General features: G+C 40.0%; 1 protein-coding gene across 7 annotated transcripts in view; it reads right to left on the bottom strand.

Moving 5' to 3' along the window:
- The window catches only part of HTR2C (5-hydroxytryptamine receptor 2C), a 310,851-nt gene that overhangs the window by 271,095 nt on the left and 20,760 nt on the right, over positions 1 to 18,996 (bottom strand). For 2 of the 7 annotated variants that reach the window (XR_014572134.1, XR_014572135.1), the window contains exons 1-2: positions 12,841 to 13,452; positions 8,832 to 9,441 (exon numbers count right to left, since the gene is read on the bottom strand). The exons of 1 other annotated variant lie outside the window; for it this stretch is intronic. The gene's annotated coding sequence lies outside the window, so the exon portion shown is untranslated. Of the gene's footprint in view, positions 1 to 8,831; positions 9,442 to 12,339; positions 12,452 to 12,840; positions 13,468 to 18,996 lie in introns of those variants that run through there. 4 more of the 7 variants (XR_014572132.1, XR_014572130.1, XR_014572133.1 and 1 more) reach the window with 4 other exon arrangements.

Genomic DNA, 18,996 nt, shown 5'->3' with positions numbered 1-18,996 from the left:
TGAGTTTTTTAGTGCATTGTTATATGAAATATGTTTAATGTCAAAGTTAACCTGACCTCAAAAAGCTAGAGTCATTTTGAAAATGAAATAATCCAATGAAATATTGTGATTCAGAGGTACTTGACAGAATCATTGCCAAAAAAAATGTTTTATGACTGTTCATCGTTTCTTTTTTCTAGCCATCTTTAACATCTCAAAAATACTAGTTTTATTTTGTTGTCAGGAACAAAGATGTGGGCCTATTTTTCCCTCACTAGACTGAAAATAAAAGAATCAAAAAGGGGGACAGATTCCACTACTTATGGAACAATGTTGTAGTAGGGAGATTGAAAGCAAAGATTTGCCACAGCCTGAAGAAAAGACATAAGGAGCTGACAGCATGCTGAATTGATTTCTTGACCCATCTCTTTTCCTGTGATGTACTGCAAAGCCACTGTCACATGCCTAACAGCCACAGGGATATACAGCAACAAGGCCCTGTTTTAGAATAATTATTTGAGGTGTTCATCAATATTGAAGTTGTTCTCCCCAGAACCAGGTCATCTGCACACTGTAGCCATGCAGAAGAACAAGGAAGGATGTGATTTTTTTGAAGTAAAAAGCTGTTATTAACTTCATTATCCTTTGGCATCAATCACTCCACATCCAGAAGTCTTAGCACACTGTATCTCAAGGATTGAGGACTGTATGGAAAGTTTGTAATTAATCCAAAACGATGTCACACGGCATCAAAGTGACCTTATTCCAATCAGTGAGAAAGGCAATATAGAAGCACCTGCATTTGCAGTCCTCTGTAGAAGCTACTTGCACTATATATCATTTAGTCAACAATGATTCATAACAAACTGAGCGTATTTTATTCACTTACAGCGTGGGTTTGTAAACTCCAGTACATGAAGGCAAGTTACTCCATGGAGCTTTATATACTGGAGCTGTTGCTGCATGCTTCCTCTCAGTTAGGCTCTGTGGTACTTCTGCACCATGTTTTCTTGTACTCTTCATGTACTTCTTGCAGTACGTTTTATTGTCGACCTTCCTGCTCAGTTGATACCGGCAGTTATCACTGTTGTTTCAAACATTTTAAAGGTGCTTCGCCTCTTTTCTACTGTATCAATGTTTTTTTATAAGCAATTATTTTAAATACTAATACTTCGGTTAAAAAGTTGTTACAATATTGGTCTTGACTGTACAAAAGATGGAAGCGTGAAAGGTGAGCTACTGTTGAGGTCCTTCCAGGAGCTAAGACCTGCACTAAAACCTGCAGTGATCCCAGTACAGCCTAATCCCATGGCAGGGTTGCTGTCAGCCATCCCAGAGAGCCTGTTGCCCAGCTGAGCCTGAGCCCTATTTGTTTTAGGAGCAGAAGCTCTGGGAACCAGCTTCTGGACTGGCAGCAATGCTACTTCTCCGTGCTGAGGAGATGGTAAGTCACACAGTGACCTGCCATTTGTCATTCCCTTGGGTCAGAAAACCACTCTGTAAACATGATTTAGCCCGTGAGTCACTATTTGGCCTCCTGTGCTCTAGAAAAATTAATCAGCTCAGTGTGCCTTTCCCCTGTGACTCCCAACCCAAAAGGAGCACATTTTGGATGCTCTCTCTTCCAGAGAGGGAAACAGAGAATCACAGAGAAAAAAAAAAAGAAAAAAAGAAAAAAAAGAAAACGATAGCAGCATCAATGCCCTCTGATCTTTACCTCTCTATCAAGTTCTTCAGTATCAGAACAAGAAGAGCAATCTAACCTTGACCTGCTGTGGTAATGGACGGCAAACTGCATGCATTTATTTGCAGGACCTCTTTAAACACTGATGATTAGTACAAAAGAGAAACAATTATACAGCAGCAGTTCTGTTTGATTTCTGTGCAAGCGTCCACTTTTGTCTGGGAAGAAAATCACAGCAAGGCACCTCACTAAAATCCCAATGAGCAGAAATTTTGCAGCATAATGGACACATGCTAGGGTTAGACTGTAGAGATGATCTTTTTTTAATTATTAAATTCACTATATGCCTCGATCCATTCAAAAAATAGTGAAAGAGCAAAGGTCCTGCACAATCAGGCAGTCATCTCCCCTTCTCTGAAGAGACGCATATGGTAGTCACATATAGAAATATTTTACAAAATTAGCTACCAGTAATTTCATTGAAAATTCTTTAGCAAAAGAATTTGTAGCTAAAATTCCCTTAGTAAACCTTAAATATATTTTCCTAAATTTAACCAACTAATTTAGTATGTGCAAATTGAATGACTCATTTCTCGAGCGTTTTGCATTTATTTCTCAGCAAAGGTAATCTTGAAGAAGGAAAGCTATTTCTGTAGTATGTATTAATATATTTAATATCATATTTGTTTCTCCATGCTTTGCCTTCTTGGTTTTATTTTTTTCATACCAAAGAAAACAAGTTACATACCACAATCAAAAGTTGATACTGGTTTAAGCCTCAGTTTGAAGGACCAGGAAGTTTTCAGTAAGACTTAAAGTGATTTAAAGATTCCCCCCCTCCATCTCCCTGTGTCCTGAAATCACCACAGATGTCCGAGAATATTTTGTTTACTACAACTTCAAAGACCCATGGATTTTCATAGACTGAAATTGGCCATCTCATATGCTCTTATCATAGGAAACAGATACGATGAAGGGACTAAGAGGGGTCTTCTCCAATCCTCACTGCACAAAGGCAAGTGAGGAAGTGTCACTGATTGTATGGAAGATTAAAAATTAATCTTCACAGTTACACAGAAGAGAAATATAATTACAAAAAAATATATAAAAAGTTCTCTGCTGAAAATCAGCCCCTGGAAGATGGGCAGTCAATAAATTAAGAAATTCCACATTTGACTTGATAAGCAATACTAGAATATCTCACTTTAAATAATTCACTTCGCCATATCAATCTGACAACGTAGCATGACATTTGGGCTGCAGATTGGGTACTGTCTCATGCCACAGGTTTTATATATGTGCATTTTGATTGTGGGTGCCTGGGAGCTGCATTTTGGATTAGCAATGAGTTTTTTGCAGAGCAGAGTTGGACCCCTCTGCATCTGGCAAAGCTCATCTCGAGTCCTGTTCCTGTCTCCCTTTAGGCTGAGGCCAGGGACACAGCTCTGACACCAGCAGCTTCCCCTCCATCTGTGAGGAAAGTTACACCACCCAGACAAAGCTCTCAGGAGACCTTGAACGTGTAGGGACAGAGGCTTGCCTGCCTCGTTCACCTTTAACCAAATGCTGCTGCGGAAGCTTTTTATTTATAGCTCAGACTTCACATGTTTTTAAACTGAATTTCTCTAAAAAGATTAAATTTGTAGGGGAACTTTGCACTTTCCAAGGTGTGAGACTTAGAGCACAGTGATTCACCCAGAGCCACACTGTCCATTAGAAATCCTTGGTCAGAAATTAAAGTTACAGCCAATTTTGGAGATCACAATTTCTGCAGTGCCACGGTACTGTTAGGGGTCTCTGCTACTATGCAGTTATGTTACGAATTTGTGCCATCAACAACAAAAACAATCAAGTTTTACCTGAATTTGGAGACATATTCTCACCCCATTTTTCAAAAGCCCTTTAGTCTGTTTTATAAGTCTCTCTAATTCGGGAATAATTATGAGTTGACTGCAAACATGCATTGCTAGAAGATAAAGGATTTTTTTCTGAAAGCAGCATAGATCTTAAAATGAGATTTGTTTTAAGAGCAGAGACATGACAGCTTTGATGCAAATTCATTTACTCAAATACAGTTTTCTCTTTGTTCTACACACTTTACCCTTCAGAATATCAAAAAACTCACTCGTGTGCACGTCTCTGTGTTAAGAAAGATAAATTTGAGCACTATACTCAAAATGTTTTCCATGCACTTGTAAAATAGGAAAAGAGATGTACTTAAACCCAAAGTCACCAGAACCAGAGACTGTTTTAGTGACCTCTTCAATTAAACTGAAACAGGAACGCTGCAAGCCAATTTTCATCCTTCTAGATTCAGTACCATAAAGTCAACAAAACTCATTCCAAATAGATGGGACCACTTCCTCTGTCTCAAGGATTGTTGTCACCGGCAGCATGCAGTCAATGAATTCTTTGCAAACAGCCACACAGCTGCAGATTTCCATCAGGAAACAACTGAAGCTTAAGCAAGCAAGAAGCTCTTACAAACTCATGGTGCACGCAACACCAAACTGCTGGGGAATTTATGCAAGTACCTGTTCTCTTGCTGCTGTACGCAAGCTCCTGACACTGGCACAGGGGAGCAGATGACCTCAAGAGCTTGAGTTAACTAACACGCGCTGCCTGCAGGTTTAATCCTGCTCAGGAAGTCCCTGCACATTTAGGCCACCGACTCCAGAATGACACTTCAGCTGCTGGAGTTGCAACAGAAAAATATATATTAACCAGACTGATTCAGACTGTCTGTGCAAGCTTTGAAACAGGAGGAAGAAAAAACTTAAGTAATTTCAAGTGGTAGAAGGGGTTTTGATTTTTTTTAAAATCATTAACAATACAGCTTAGAAACAGTTACCAAGGAAGTGTGTTAATAGAAGAAACTGGGTCTCTTTTTTTTTTTGTATTAGATTTTTTTTAAAGCCAATATTAAAAAAAGGGAAAATTTTCAAGATTGAGGCTATCTTGTGTCCCCCCCCCTTAATGTTTCTCAATAATTATATATCAGATTGAACTATTCTTTTGCTCCAATAATTCTCCCACAAACCGTATAACCAGCTTACCTATACAAAGCACAAACAGTACAAAGACACATTTTACTGCCTCATAAGTTTTTACAAAGCTGATGTCCTATGACAAGCACAAAGACAGCTTAGGCAAGGTATTGCCTAGAAAGAAGTATTGGAAAATTATCATTTAAGGCAATATTGTATATAATAGTAATATATACACATGTACGCACACACAGAGCTCAAAGTTATTTCAAACAGAAATGAAGCATACAAACAAATATCGTTACATTCTAGGCAAAACTCATCTTCTGTTCTGAGAGCAATTCCAACATTTCAAAAGATTTCTGAATTGGAGAATAGACTTAAAGATTCCTTATTTCTTGCAGGAACAAAATTGTGAATATCATTCCATTATAAGCCGTAGGTGCTTTTCCAATTAAAGTTGAGCAGTTTGCCTCTCCCAGGAATAAGCACATCCTTTGTCATTGTCACCCAGTTCTGCTCCCTCCAGACCTCTGACTCTAGTTTGTATGAGTCAGGACCACAGTGGTGTCATCAGTGACCTATAACTACTGGACAAGCCGGAGCAAGTCCTGGGTTTCATGGGAAGATCATGGAAATGAAAGAATATTTATGCAAGGGACCTTCAGATTTTGAGAAACGTAAAGTTACAAGAAAAAAAGTATTTCATTGAGAACCTCCAGGTCTATGCTTTCTAACCTGCTGATTTGAAAAGTCCTTTGGATTTTCTGAAATCCCTGCACAACTGAAAGCGCTCCAAAGGAAGCCACCAAGCAAGCACATATGCCCATTCCATCAGATATAAACAGCTGAAATTCATTTGCTAGGGTCCTGACAAGGAGTGACAGTGCTGCCACTTCTTGTGGCAATGCCATTGCCCGAACTTTTAAATCCCAACCAAGGTGACTTCGCTCAGGAACTCTGTCAGGCTTCTGGGGAGAGAGGTTGGAATTTTCCCTTGTAAAACCAGAACAGAAAAGACGAGCTCTTCAGTTCCAAGCTAAATAGCAGCTGGGAAAGAGCTTTTAGCACAAATAGGCTTAGAATAAAATCTTTAATTAAACTAGTCTGAGAGCTGAGGGCTATTATTTAATAAGAAAAGGTTTTTAATCTTCTGAAGAAGTCACTACTATGCTTTTTAGCTGACAGCGATTTTGAGCAATGATCACTAAAAGGGCTGAGGATTTATAGTCCTTAAAGAGGAGGTAAGTACGAGGGCATGGGGAGGGGAATCATCTAGTCAGAGAGTGCATCACAGCTACAGCTTTGGCATGAAAATTTTGAGTAACTTCCACAATCCAGGTGCAGAAAGTGTTCCCGGAAAGGTTACCAGGCAACAGTGCTGCCTGCAAACAGCAGCTGAACCACGGCTCCGCTGTGCTCCCCTTCTAGCGCCTTGCCTCAAAGCTGCGCCACGGCGAGCAGATGCCCCCTTCCTCTCCCAGGCCAGCATCCCTGGCACAGCAATCACCCCCGTGCTGGAGTGCGTCCTCCCACGCCGAGGTACAGAGCTAGCTAATGCAGCAACAGCTTTCGCTCCAGCACGCAGACACGCCATCACTGAGCCCATCACAGCTCACAGGGGATGGCACCCTCAAGTAACAGGCGGGGTAAGCTCTGCTCCGGTTCACTCAACAGCTGCAGCAGGATCAACGCGCATCAGTCATGAGGTACAGGAAATCACAAAGGCTGGTCCTCTTGCAGCTCCTGCCCATCATCGTGAGCGGTCCTTACAAACAACAGGAAGTATTCCGTACTTGTCCTTGAGATATAATGGTCTCAGGCACTATTGTCTTCTACTTGAAACTGCTTCCAGCACTTCTCAGCCCAGATTTTTCTACACCGTCAACTGAAGAACCTAACAAATAATCTTGCTCAGGCAGGACACAATTTTTTTGTGTTTTTTGGTTTTTTTGTTTGTGTTTGTAAGGAAGTAAATGTTTATGTAGAGCAGTCCTCTGCTGTCACCACAAACATCTTAGGGGCTTTTGTGTTGTACTGTAGCTCATTTTCACAGTCCTTTCCCCTCGTCCTGTGCAAGTCTGGCTCAATCCAAGAGTTACTTCCAGGTTCCTTTCACAAATGCAGTAAGTGCCCTCTTCAGCTTGGAAGAACGTAAAAGAAATAGTTTGATGAAGCAAAATAAATAAATAAATAAATAAATAATAGAAAAACAATCCCAGCCAGGATCCCTACAGAGGCAGGGCTCTCAACTGTCCCAAGAGGGGATGCCAGTCAGCAGACAGCTGTTCCCACACACAGGATGACAAATTTGTGGTAGCAACAGGAATTTCCTGTTCCTTCTTACTCTTGCTAAGAGAGATTACATTCAGTGGGATTTCAAAGTAGCATTTGCTTCTGCCAGGAGGACATGCATGCAGCCTTATAACAAAGGAGACACAAAACTGGATTTTGAGCTTTGCAAAGTCCAAGGAGTCTCCAAGAAAACTTTTTCAAGCACGAAGGAGAAGTACGGCAAAGCCCTGGACTATTGGAAGCACTTGTGGAGGAAGAACTGGTTCTGCTTGTCCTTCACTTCAGCATCTTTTAAAAGACAGCTTATGTGTTTCAACCAGAGCAGACTGTGTGTTTCATGTGCCCGTTCAAGACAGAAATCTACCAAATGAGTTGGAAAGCAGCATCTTGCTGCAACAAAGCTTCACTATCAAAATAAAGACTTACAGAATTTATTTCCATTATTTCTTTCTCTGTTGTCAAAGACTTCCACTGCCAGCATCTTTTGTCAATAATTGTATGAACTGAATCGGGGGGAAAAAAGTTCCCTTTCCCTCTTTAAAAAAAAAAATAATAATTCCTGCAAGCAACTTCTGTAACTGAACACCATCTTCTGTAGACTCACATAAATACATCACAGCTGCATCAAAAACACTTTGTTATAGCCCTCTACGCTCTTTGCTGTCAGCCTGTACAGGTTTCCATTGCTCACAATGGTTTACAGACAGCATTTGAAGCTTCTGATCAACTCAGCTTACAACTGTTTCAGCCCCTCTTTTATGGGACGTTTCATGTCAGCTTCAGACAGGAAATGTAAGCATAGCCCATTAAATTGTACCAGCATTAGTAGGTAATTTTATAAGTAGCAGGAGCACCCATCAGACTGAATTATACAAGGAGAAATCCCCCTCATTAAACCTCCAGTAATTCCTTAAAATCAAAGGAAAAAAAGTATTGTTAGAGATACATGACCAGTGAAGCAGAACAAAACTTGACTGCTTTCTAGTTTGCAGCCTGGGTGTAGCAGAAGGACACCCTTCCAAAAGGGAGCATCTGTCTTTATGTTTTAATCAACAGCTTACACAATAGAGAACTCTTGGGTTGTAGATCTGCCTTATGATTCAGTATAATCTAGTGCAGTAGTGCACTTTCTGAAAGGGAACACCAAATCTCCAGAGGTTGATTTATCCCATCTTCTAGTGGTTGTATATTTAAAAAAAATAAAAATAAAAATCATTGAAAGCATTACTCTGATGGGTTTCAGAGAATACACGCTTCTTTAAATGTCTGAAATAAGTTCCACTCAACCACTTCTAACTACTCCTGAGTACTACAAGTGTCTGAGTCATGCCAAAGAAGGGAGGTTTTGAAATTTCAGAAGACTAAAGTCCAAATAGTAACTTGGGACATAACAGCACGAGTGCAGTAACTTTAACTGCAGAAGGGAGAAGTGCGAGTGCAATTGCATTCTGCAGTCAGGTCTCTCCAGAGCTCCAATCACTCTTCCTGCTGGTTCAGGTTTCTTAACTGATATACAGCAAGGGATATGATTACAGCAGTGACCATTTACTGCCAGACATGAAAAGAGCTAAACTGCAGATAAAAAAATAGATTCTCATTTTGGAGGTAACCAGGATTATTACTGCTTCATCCATTTTTTGTTATTTGTTCCTTTCATATTACCATTGCCAAAAAAAAAATCACCGATTGCAATTCACTGTTTCACAGTATTTGCTATTAGATATGTAGGTACAATGCTGAAAATAGGTTTTCCCAACATCACATTACCAGGAAGGCTTTGCAGCTGGATTTACCCTGAAATACATGGCAATCTAAGTCCAAAAGAACTACATTAAAGGCAAAAGTAAGAGGGCAGAGCTTCAGAGGGGAAAAAAAAAAACACCTACCCCCAGAGAAGTGGGATGGCAGCCTCCCTGCAACAACCACTAAAGCAGCAAGCTCTACACACTCTGCAGAGATGGGAAGCAGCATTCTGCAGTGGCTGGCAACCAGTTTCTCATTTCACCCATTTCATAGCTTTATTTTCATAGAAGAAACAGTGTTCCCACCTTCACTGCAGCGTACATGGAGCAGAACAGGGCTTAACGCATCTTTACAGTCTACAGACTGAGAGGCTTTTAGGTTCTGCGATTCTCCCCCAGAGTTTTCATGATGGCCAATTCTTTGGAGTTCAGTCCCTAGTTCATCAAACAATGGCCAGGTTCATGTAGGAGTTTCCAGCTCTTTCTCAGAATTATTACAGCTAGAAGCAAGTGTGTGTAGATTCAGGTGATTGCCAGGTTCTGACACCACAGTCCATGAGGTGGCTGCCAACAAGATCTCAGGAATGAAGATGTGCTGGCTCCCTGCAGTGACAGCTGGATGAGATGCTGTAGCCTACTATAGTGCTATCACAGCTCTTCCAACATTTTTCAGATCCTCTCTATTTGCATATCTTGCATGTATTTGCATATCCTCTTTCATAGCAGGAGATGATATTGATGGTAAACCACACATCTAGCAATAAAATAGGTGATAGAGTTTTGATACGTATTTGTTAAAGATACACAGATCATTTTTACATACAGGAAGGTAATCTAAAGTGAGGAGTTGGTATAACGAAAGCACTGGGTACAAGCATTGGTTCCATATTATTTAATATTAAAGTTTGAATTTAATGCAACAAGTGGAATATCTAATAAGCAACTTTTTTTTTCTAGCATTATAGTTAAGAGCTTAATATTTGATAAAAGACAACAACTTCAATGCAAAAGAAGTCTTAACTAATTACATAACGGGTCATTGAATTTATTGGTACCATATCCTGCCAGTTCCTTTTAGGTAGTGTCTTGGGTAAGATTTACTTACATAGCAGAGTGGAGTTGAAATGATGGATTACAGACTCAAAATAAGGAAATAGATTTTTAACGGGAATTTTTAAGATTTCTAAGGAGACACCGTGATGTCTCTTCTCTTGTCATTTCCCAGAACTATAACATTTCTGACAGGTGCTGTCTAGTCTCTTATTTTATAGGAGGCATGCCATTGACAGATACTTTATTATGACCTTTTTGCAATGATGGGACCAATACAACGCACTATTCATGATGAAGGTAAACTAATACCATAAAGGTGTTTTCTGTTCCTTCCCTCACGTGTCCTTGCATTCAGTTTGCTTTTTTTGGGTGCTGCTGGCATTCCCCTAATTCATTATAATTCCAAGGTTAACTATTAATGCTGCGGAATGTAAACTACCTGTAGTAACCAAAACAAATGGGCTCTGTTTCCTGATTCCAAATCCAGACAGACAGCCCACTACCCTTTGGTCACACAGCACTGTGCCTCACCAGGACCTTGTAGGGTGCCTCCGGGGCCCTAAGGCAGGACCCTACAATCCTGAAGGCATTCTGGGATCCTTGATGCCCAAAACAGGAGGCGCACAGACAGCTGACCTGTCCCTCACAGCATCATGGAAAGCATCCTTCTTTAGAAGTCAAATGTGGCATTTGAGTTAATTGGACTTCAGCTTACCACGTCATTGAAATAAAGTTCATTAAAATACATACTTCTGCTTGTTTGCTGTAGCAAAAGAGCTCTTGTCTTTATAATTTTAAAGAAAGCTCTGCAATTACAATGTGCTAGCAAGCTGCAGTTGTTATAACAACCTGGCAAGGTTAAAGGCTTGGCAAGAGCTGTCTGTACGCCCTGGAATTTTATGATCTATAGCAAGTGGGAGTGCACTGAAAGGACAATAAACAGGTGCTGCCTTCCAGTTAAGGTGTTTTTTAAATAAAGATGCCCACAAACACATACTGCCCACCACCATCACCCCCCCAAAAAAAGCCTTCCATCTTCTTTTTTCTAGAACTTCCGTATTCAGTCATAATGCCCCAGTACACCTCTTTGTCCGAGAGCTGAGCAAAGCTTAAGAGTAGCAATGAATTCTGCTTTTTGTAGGCCTTTGAAACTCCACAAAAATAGTATAAAATATAAAAAGAAAAAACAAGCATCTTCCGTGTACCATAGAACAGGGTGTGTAAAGTAGACAAAGTTAAAAAATAAACAGCATGAGCTGTGATTCTTTTAACTGAATTTTAAAACTTAACTTTATTACTAAGTACTACTACACGATGATGTTCTGGGCTTATATCGGGAAAAAGGGCCACATGCAGCACTCTAGAGACAGATTTGTATTGAGTTTTTGATTTTACAGCTACCCAATAACACGCATCTAGGACATGTGAATAAGTTTGCCCGCCTTAAATAAAACTATAGTTTTCAAAAGATACCTATTTTCCTAGTGTTTTCATTCAAAATTCTATTGAGGCAAGATGTTCCCAATGGGGACAGAGGCCTACCGCAAGACAGATCACAAGGTACTAAAAAAAATAAAAATAAAGAAAGTCAGTGAACACTTCAACATATAATTCCCTACTTTAAAACAAGCAAGAAAAAACAATAGAGGTAGTGCCTAATTTCACATATTTGAGTTGCTTGAAAGTGAAAACATACTGAATAAGCACAATGTTTAGCTTTCAAGGTTTTCATAGCCCAGTTCTACTGTTGAGCCAGCACACCTGTAGACCAGTCCATGCTACTGTTGACCGTAAAGCTGTCATTTACAGAAACATCTCACTTATTTCAGACAGAAACGTCTGAAGCGATGAACAAGCAGGCAAAGACCAGACTAACAGCACCAGCTCATCCCAGAGCTGGTTGCTACAAATAAGGAAGGATGCAGCAGGCACCCATGGCTTCCTAGAGGAGAACTGCAGTCTTTAACCCAGACTTTTGCCTACCTCCCATCTCCCAGAAATGGAAGTTGCTCACAGAAACACGTATTACGACTTTACAAGCTGACAAAGCCAACTTCGAAAATAAGGCTGGGATTTCTGTTAACTCACACTTTTCTTGTACAGAAGCAGTTTGTGAAGTCTGAATTGAAATCTAAAAAATACATCCTTCCTCTAAAAAGACTTTACAGTAGATCTCTTGGCTCATCACAAGCTTCTCAGCCACTTCAGCTCTTCCTGTGATACCCTTGCCATTCTCATTTCTACTTCTCCGCAGCCCAGATTTCAGTCTTTGCTCCGATTATCCAGACTATTATCCATAGTTACAGCAGGTCCAATAGAGGTTCCCTGAACAAGGAGCATCTGTGGTACACTCCTCCACAAACAAGGAGTCATTTACTCCATATCAGCACGTGCTCAGGAGGTTGAGATCACAGCTATGTAGCTCTCCAATAGAGAGAATAATGCACCTTACGCGTTAAGGCACAGTAAAGAAGTATTCCACACTTCATTACCAACATTATTTTAAGGCATGAAAAGAAGCAGGAGTTCGAGATCTCAGACTCCACCACAGAAGTCACATTCCTCAACACAGCGGCAGAGCACAACGATTTCAGCCTACCTTATTCAATAACACAAGCAGTTTGATAGCCTCTCCTTGAACACAACCTTCCAGCAAAGCAGAATAGATGCTTTAATTACCACCATCACATTTCATCTTGCAGAAGTAAGCACTGTAAAGACACATGTGGGCTCCCTCTTACCTTCTGACTCTTTCAAATTAATTGCTTAACTATTAGAATCAGCTAAATGAGAAATGCAACAGCTCACTAAGTGCCTATCATAAATATACTTAGTTAATGCAACCCCTTTTTCAATGCATATTAACATAGCAGGTGTGTTTCTTTTTTTTTAAGCTATACACCAAGATAGTGACCATACTAGATCTCTACTAGTGCCTAGAACTGCCCATAAGCCAACAAGTCAGCTCAACCAGCCCCACTCGCTCAGCCACGCAGCCTTTTCCCCCCAATCCACAAGAAACTCACCATCTCCTCAGCAAAAGACAGACATCAAAATTTGCTTTCCACAGTGCCTACTCACACTGCACGCAACTACAAACCTGAGTCACACATCTCCAGCTCCCCAGAAGCTGACCCACAATCTGCCAAAGCCAGGGCCCCTCCAGCTATTCTGAAAGCTGCAGAGAGAGCAGGTTGCACAAACCCTTCTTGAGCCACCAGCAATCTCCCTCCTCTCCAGCTGCAGCTTTTTTAGGGTCCTTCACCAGACATTCATCAATGCAATCCCCACCCTAACCAGTATCCACCCAGTGCTGACCTTTAACACATTTTATGATGGAAAGCTGTTTCTGAAAGCAGTTTTTCACGCTAGAAATAGCAATATCTTCCTTTATATGCTTTCCCAACAACACTTCCAAACTATTTAAATTCTCCATGCAAACTTGAGAGGTGGGTGCGGGAAGCTGCTCTCTTTCTGTGCTAATTTGAGAGGAGACACTCGCCAGTCCTCGCTGTTGTTTGCTGCCAACTGCTTCTGTACAGAGGAAAAAACGGAACCAACCACACGTGCTTGAATGAAGCCTTGTCGTTCTGCAGTTTAAATCCACGCGTCCTTGACACCAGCTCTCACACATGCATATAGCATCTATCATCTGCTATTAAATACTGTGAATAGGGGTGTTGAATGTTGATCTTACTGCTTTTTTTTTTTCCTCTACTTCTATCAAAATTACGTACTTTGATCCCACAGTGCTCAGAATTAGACTGATAAAATTAACAAAGAGGGGATATAAATTAACTAGGACTCTCAGTTCCCCAGATTTAAGCAATCTGGCACCTCATATTAACTGAAGTCTTTTAGGACCCAATTACCGAGGCAGCAGGCTCTCAGCCTTGCAGAAAGGCAATTCCTCTCTGTCTAGGCCGGATCCTGTCTGCAAGGATTGATCACGCCCCACTTATGTTACCCTGTCTCTTCTTCCAGGATGTTAGGAACTACTGGAACTTTCACATCTTCCAGCTATGTGAACGTTTGTTCAGTATTTAGTTTTTTATTCTTTATTTGTTCTATATTTATTTGTTCTATATTTATGTATTCTGTATTTATTATTTAGTGTTTATCCTTTATTTAGTTTTATTGGTGGTAGAGGGACAGTTGGACCAGATGACCTTGGAGGTCTTTTCCAACTTTAATGATTCTATGATCTGTCCATCTGCATTACCAAGACACCTTGGGCTGACTGTGGCATTTGGCTGCCTAGTGAACAGAAGGAAAAAAAAATGGTTGAAGTTTCTACTTTTCAGTCAATGAACGGCCATGACCTTCTCCTACACATTTTTGGAGTCTTCCAAAAAATGTTTTTTCTCTGCCATGGAGTAGAGATGGTTTATACATCACCTGCCTATATGTTGAACATCCTTACGTGTTTTTATGTTTACTTGTATATTCTTACCACAAAAAGCCCAAAGAGATTTCTTGAGAGCAAACACAGACTGAAGCTATTTGGGGGCTTGCTCCAAGCTGGAAGATACTTTGCCCTGCTGACCCAAGCCAGTGTGCTTGGTGACAGCCACAGTATTTCAGCTGGGGCATCATTCCATGTTTTGGTATTAGCTTTGTGGTATAAGGAATGTCCATGGGGCACGTAGCAGCATGCTTTGTTGGACTCTATCATCAAAATCACAGAATATGACTCAACATTCCAGACATTTATGACAAACCATAGCTTTTGCAATAATTAACAGCAGAAAACATTAAGATGAACTGTTTAACACATTCATTTTTTTTCTTTTCTTTTCTTTTTTTAATTGAATTTGGAAAAGCAATGCAAGCTTTCATTAAAGGTAGGCAGTAAGTTTTTCTTTCTAAAGACAAATACAGTACAGCTATAAAACCATGTAATATTGGCATTAGGAAGCCACCAGTGATCTGTACTAGGCAGTGCTAGAATTTTTCCTGCTGCTATTCAGAGATCCTAGAATTTCAATGAGAAGCTATGATTACTATGCTGCAAACCTATAATCAGGGAAACAAAACCAGAAAAGTTGGCAATCCAGCATCATTAGGTGCTTGTTAGCAAGCTGTTTAGGATACACAGGCCCCCTGGGCTGTGGTAATTCAAGACACGTTGCAGATGGAGCTACTCTGCTCTAGGAAGCCTTATCCGACTTATTAAAACTAAGAAACCGCTATATAAATAAAAACCTCAAGACAGATTGTATTATTTGGCACAAAATTTTTGAATACTATCAACTCTAGTCCTGTACTCCTTACTCAGAAGTCAAAAATAAAGCTTCCTAATTTTTCCCCCATAAAAAGTCCAGGGTTACTAAAACAAAAAGTAAAAGGTTAAATCATGTAAATATTATGAAGTTAACTTCCTTTTCTGCTTACAAGAGGAAGAAACATCTTCAGATGATGGTTATAAATGTGACGTTGACACAGATGGTCTATTAAATTAGAAAATTACTGCCATTGATTGAGAACACTTGGACTGTACCTACTCAGAAAGTTCTCATATAAAATATCTTCTCATTGCAAAGGTCAGGCTTTTGAGAGGATGATTTATTCTAAACAGAAACTTAGTGAACTTTTCCACTTCATTGATCAAATATATTAGAACAAAAATCCAATTATTATTCCTGATTGATTTATTGGCATGTTTTGGAGACCTCAGACCAGTAAAAATATTATTTTTATATCCTCCAGCCCAGGAGGATTCACAGCTTTGAAAAGCAACCTTCTGTCACAGAGGGAGTATTAGATCGAAAATGAGAATAGCAATGTGTTTTTGTCAGCAGAACTTCCTCCAGTGCTAGCTTCAGGCATCTGAAGTAGTTTTTAGCGCTGCAGAGCACGTTAAGAGATGAACTCATGTCACTGTATACTGTGTTAAATTCAAGAGTAAGTCTCTTGCAGCAAATAGCACATTTCCTACTTGTTTGCACAACCTTAGCAAACCGAGCTTGCAGCAGGGACAAGAGTGTCAGAAATTTTCCAGTTTCCATAAGAAAATTACAATTCAGTGAAAGCAAAAAGTTTAAAAGGCCATGTCCCGTTCTGTAGCACTATGGGCCACAGCTAGAATGGGGGTGAGATTTTGTTCACAAAGTTGAAGCCATGCCCCCGTCCTCTGTGCTTTTGGGTGAAGGGGCTCCCAGGAGGCAGGGCAGGCAATTCTCTGGCTCCAATATCCCCCTGCACGAGGAGAGAAGTGAGAAGAGGAGACGAATACTGGAGCTCTGTGCACACACACCTCTCGCAGACACAACATATAAAAGAGATGCTGCCACGTGTAGCAAAGTCGCACCAAGCCACAGTGTTCCTTTGCCTCATTTCCACTCTTCCTTGGCGGTGGCCAGAACACTCATCTTTTTTCAAAATCTGTGCAGACATGCACCTCAAAAATCTGAATAATCACACATGGAGTATCAAACCACCTCCCTGTGGAAATATACCCCACCTTCCAGTGCAGAGGAGATGCTGGAAGAGAGTCGTTTTTCTGACTGTGAACTGTACGAGCCCACTTCATTCACCCCTTGAAAGGGAAATTTAGGAAACTTCCTTTAAAAGGAAGCTGCCAAGTGAGTCTTTGTTCCAGCGATGCCTCTCCAAGCAGCACCCATTCTCCTCCTCCTTTTCCTTTCCCTCCCCAAAGAACACCTTGGCCCCATCCTGCTGGTCTACTCCTGCTCCCTCCTTCTCAGATGCTTCTGATTTCTAACATTTCTGTTACTTGTCTAATGATAAAATTTTAATTAAAAAAAAGAGGTGGGGGGAGAAACCGATCAATTCCTATTTTATAGCAGTTTTTACTGAAGGACAGACAACTCTTCTAAGCCTAGGCCTATGCTAGGTGTTTTGCCAAAGGCACTGCATTGCCCTGGAAGAACCACAGGTAAGGAACAACTGTCTGGAAGAGAGGAATTAACACAAAAAGCAAGCTACTGGCTTCTGTCAGCAGATTGATTCTGGCTTCCCTGACCAGTTAGGAGACCATCACCTACAATGATTCAGCTTCCTCATTGGAAAGCTTTTTTTTTTTCCCCATAAGTAAATGTTGGACAGGTAAACGGCTTTTAGGCCCCAATATAGAGGAGAAGGAAAAAAAAAATAATGTAAATTTAATCGTCTTAATCACAGAATCTAAGAAAACTACCAAAACACTTCCTTAGTAAATTTATCATATGCAATGTCAAATTGAAGTGCCTCAAGCTGGTGTCACCTTCACAGTATACACAATGTTCTGAGACTGCTACATTCACATATCTTTACATAACTCCTTTTTTCCTACTTAAAAAAAAATATATCCCATTTAAAAATATATATGTTGTATTCACTGACCTTTTCTCCATATCTGACTGTTTAAGAAAAGTTACAAAATAAACTTACAAAGCAGAGAAACAAGCAATCTGTCAATGTTCCTTCTTAATCACTTTGACTTTTCAACACTCATCAATAGTCAATATATAAAATTGACTATTTTTATTAATGTATGCCTATTTCTTGATTTTTTTTCTTGACTGGAATATCCTGGAATCATAAATTTAATAATACACTAATATATACTAATATTTTCAATTGTTTTGAACACTTTATGCAAACTTTCTCTGTTCAAACAGAACCTGTATGCCACACAGTCCACAGGATAGCTGCAAACCTAGAAATACAGTTTTATGTTATCTGCATAACAAATCACAAAATTAAGTAAACCCAGTAGTCCATAATTTCACACCTGGAGATTTACCAGAAATTGCATTAAAGCTCTGGGGCAAATAATGTGAATTACTCTGAACTTCAGAGGATTTCATTTTATGCTAGATAAAGTGTAAATATGTTTGGAAGGTGATATATTTCTTGTTGATTTACCCATGCCAGTTTAATGTCATTGGTATCTTTGGCTGCCAGAAATGGTAAATAAATGTGATAAACAACATGTGCAGTCTAGTCAAATATACTCTCACTGCAGTGAAACAAGGAAAATATTATAAAATATGTTTGTCATCAAGCACAGAATATAAACTAGTTGCTGTTACTAAACTTGAGTGCACACTGTTATTTCACATATTGACAATTTTATTCAGAACATGTCATTTTACTGGGATTTTTTTTGTCACAACAGGCATTTCCTCTTTCCTAAAATTACATTTTATTCTCAGGGATTTGATCTCTGACATATTATTCTGCATTTGAAAATTTCCATTTGCTTTGGATTAGAGAAGTCGTGCCCAATGAACCTGTGCAAAAACTTGGCAAAGGACAGAAGCCATCATTGTCAAGCGCAGATAATCCACATCTGAAAGCTGCTAATCAAAACAGCTCAAGCATGGAAAAGAGATTGACTGCTATTACTATCATCATGCAAAAATAAACAGATTCACCTTTCTGCTGAGGACTTTGCTCTTTAATTCCCTAGGAGATTTAAACCCGATAACTGAATAAATTATTGTATGCTATTTTGCTGTCTTATGAAATTCTAAGTGAATTAGTCTAATAACGAAAAGCTTTGACTAATAAAGTTCAAAAGCAAAAGTCATACTTCACATTCCTGTGGGGGAAAAAAAAAGCAATGAAGTCCAAAAAATCATTAAAAAGAGTCTATTTATGACAAGGCAACAGGCTCAATCTTTTGATCCCTATTTGGCCATAGACTTACACAAAATAGTAGAGATCATAATTTTGATATACTCAAAGCAAATAAACGATAAGTGTTTCCTAGAAGGGCTTTCAGAGCTAGTATCAAATGGGGCTGAGCTCTAAATTAAAAAGCCACAGACAGCCGGGGAAAGAATAGCTCGTGACAAAAAATCCCCATCACTTGCAGTTAGATGGTGCTTCTGTAAAAGAAATTGGACAAAACGAGGAAAAAAAAAAGGGGGGGGGGGGGGGGAAGGGTGGTACATCAACAGCTTACCTGTTCAAGCATTACCAAGTAAGCATGTTATTTTTCTTTGAGCCAGGTTTTATCCTGGAGGGGTGCTGCAGGCTGCCTGGCAGCTCTGGCACAGGTTAATTAAAACCAGACAGGAGAGGCTGAGCAGCCCAGATGCTGGGGCTTCTTTCCAGCCCTGTTTCCAGCCCAGAGCCGTGCACGACACTCCGAGGGAGTAAAGCCCTCGGCCATCCTCACATCCCGTGGCTGTATCTCTGGCAGGTATCAGCTACCCAGCAGCCTCCACAGGAGATGTGCGCATGGAAAGGCAATTGAGATTGGATTGCTGCTCCCAACGCTTGCAGTGAGAAACTAATACCAGAG

Source organism: Anser anser (assembly GCF_964211835.1).
Source record: "Anser anser genome assembly, chromosome: 13".
Lineage (NCBI taxonomy): Eukaryota > Metazoa > Chordata > Aves > Anseriformes > Anatidae > Anser > Anser anser.
This window is presented reverse-complemented; position numbering and strand designations above follow the sequence as displayed.